Below are 2,859 nucleotides of genomic sequence, written 5' to 3'. Positions count from 1 at the left end.
CACACTGCAGTTTGGTAGACATTGCTTTTAATTGTTATTTGCTTATGAAATAATATTTGTTTTCAGGTGTGGCTGTGGATCACAAAAAACTAAAATGAAAATAAAAGAAATAACAATATTCGATGAGAATTAACTATTTGCTTCTAATTCCTCAATTTTCTCCTCTTATGCAAGATTTAACCATGACTGAATTTTCAAGGGCTCCTAGGGAACATATATACTAATAAAGGCATGTTACTAGCATCGTAGTCATCAAAACTAGCATGAGCTCACTGCACTGCCAGATGGTGCAGAAAGTTTCTATCAAAACACCTGAAAATGCCCCCAAGACACAACAACCTTCTCCTTGTGCACACACTCACCAACAAGGAAGAAGGAAAAGCACTAAACTTAACCCAGATAGTAGAGAGTTCAAAGATGACTAATACTTTGAATTCTGCAGTAGGTTCTGATTAAAATTGCAACATCTATATCCTTCGTTGATTGGAGACAGCAATATACACACAAATAAAATACTCACAAGGAATTGATAACAGTTAATTAATGACATAAAATAATAATAAAAGTCGTCAACTAATAGCTATTCACCAAGTGCAAAATAACATGGAAAATATTTTGGGAGGTAAGCGAAGGCAATGATAAAATTGAAAGGATCAAAAGCCAAAACATCCAAATTGAGTTGGACTTCAGGCCAACTGTGATGCTTGATACTGAGATTTGCACCCACTGTGCACAAAGACTGCATGTGTCATGCTGGGGTCCCCTTGTACTAGGAACCTATAAGTTGCACTATGTTCTACATATCCAATAAACCTACAACCAAAGGTCATAAACGCAAGTTTTTTCTCTTTGTAGGTTTGACTTCCATAACCATAACCAAACACGCTCACACTTATAGTGTTCTAAATTAGGAGTATAGCAATCCACAAGTCATTTTGATTCTTACATAGAATTCTACTTTGCGGAACCATTAAGTGGCGCTTCAATAACAAGAGTGCTAAGATGAGGCAGCAAGCTGCTGATCTTATTTCAAGGATTGTTGTTGTCATGAAACAGTGCCAAGAAGAACAACTGATGGGTCATCTTGGGGTTTTCTTGTATGAATATCTGGGAGAAGAGTATCCGAAAGTTTTCGAATCAATACTAGGGGCTCTCAATTACAAAGGTCAATGTTATTTGTATGAAAAAAATGACTCCTTCGATAAAGGGTTTGCTTCCTCGACTGACCCCAATCTTGAAGAATTGGCATGAGAAGGTGCAGGAATATTGTTAATGTTGTTGGTCAAATTGCTGACTGTGGGGCTGAATTTGTCCCAGCAAGAGAATGGATGAGGATTTGTTTTAAGCTTCTTGAGATGCTTAAAGCCCATAAAAAAGGTATTCGGCGAGCAACTGTGAACATGTTTGGCTACATTGCAAAAGCCATTGGACCACAAGATGTCCTGGCAACATTATTGAACAATCTCAAAGTGCAAGAGCGTCAGAACCACTTGTGTACTACTGTGGCAATTGTAGTAGTTGCAGAAACATAATCTCCTTTTACAGTAATACCAACATTAATGAATGAGTATCGTGTACCAGAACTCAATGTGCAGAATGGTGTTTTAAAATCACTCTCTTTTCTTATTGAGTACATTGGTGAAATGAGTAAAGATTATATTTATGCAGTCACTCCACTACTTGAGGATGCTCTCATGGATAGAGATTTGGTACATAGGCAAACTGCTGCATCTGCTGTTAAGCACATGGCTTTGGGAGTGGCTGGTTTAGGTTGTGAGGATGCTTTAGTACACTTGCTGAATTATGTATGGCCAAACATATTTGAGACTTCTCCGCATGTTATTAATGCTGTCATGGAAGCCATAGAAGGGATAAGGGTTGCCTTGGGTGTAGCTGCAGTCCTGAACTATTGTCTGCAAGGGCTCTTCCATCGTGCAAGAAAGGCTAGGGAAGTTTACTGGAAGATTTATAACTCACTGTATATTGGAGCTCAAGATGCACTGGTGGCTGCTTATCCTGTGTTGGAGGATGAGGCGAGGAACATATACTTGTAGGCCTGAGTTGGTGGTGTTTATATGAGGTTTAGTTTGTTCTTCATGCTTCAGGCGAATCTACAAGAGGCTCTTAAACAGGCTAAGACCTATCTTGGGGTTCTTTCCGTGGTTGCTGCAGTTTGTTTGGATGTGCATGCTTATTTAGCTGGATTGATGAATTGTTTTCTATTTGTTAACTTTTTTAGCAGTTTTCTTATTCAGGAACATTGTTATGAAATGAATACTTTACTGTTGTGAATTTGATAGTTTTCATGTACTTTCTCTCTGACTTAATTTTCTATCCTTGTATTCTTAATTTTCTATCCTTGTATTAATTTTGTATTACTTCCATCCTCTATTGAATTCCATAAATATAATGTTAGAGCCTGCCTGTTAACTTAAAATTGTGGGTATTCGGTATTGTAGGAGTATTCCTATGATAATAATATTCTTATGGTTTGCTTGGTTTGAGGGAATAGTTATTCCTTCAAATAAGATGGAAAATAGTTAAATTTTGGAAATTAAGGGAATAGTTATTCCTGGTATATTTTTAATTATTTTATTTAACATGTAATAAGAAAGAAATAGATATTCTCAAATTTTGGATGTGCATGCTTATTAAGCCTAATTTAATAATTTATTCTAACCCAATGAGAGGCCAAGGATTGTCTCATTTGGCAGAGATGCAGAGGACCATTCTCTACATATCCATTTGATCTGTCTACCATATCATAGTTCTATATTGAATGTGTACTTGAGAGTTTGGTTCACGCTACAATTATGTGAGATACCTTTTATAGGACAAAATTGTGAGATTGGGGACTAA

General features: G+C 36.7%; 1 pseudogene; it reads left to right on the top strand.

Moving 5' to 3' along the window:
- The first annotated feature begins 1,189 nt into the window (after nt 1–1,189).
- LOC131151933 (uncharacterized) lies at nt 1,190–2,079 on the top strand (annotated as a pseudogene).
- Nucleotides 2,080–2,859: the final 780 nt, after the last annotated feature.

Source organism: Malania oleifera, chromosome 3 (assembly GCF_029873635.1).
Source record: "Malania oleifera isolate guangnan ecotype guangnan chromosome 3, ASM2987363v1, whole genome shotgun sequence".
NCBI classification, from domain to species: domain Eukaryota; kingdom Viridiplantae; phylum Streptophyta; class Magnoliopsida; order Santalales; family Ximeniaceae; genus Malania; species Malania oleifera.
Note: the sequence above shows the minus strand (reverse complement) of the source record. Positions and strands in the feature narration are given on the sequence as shown.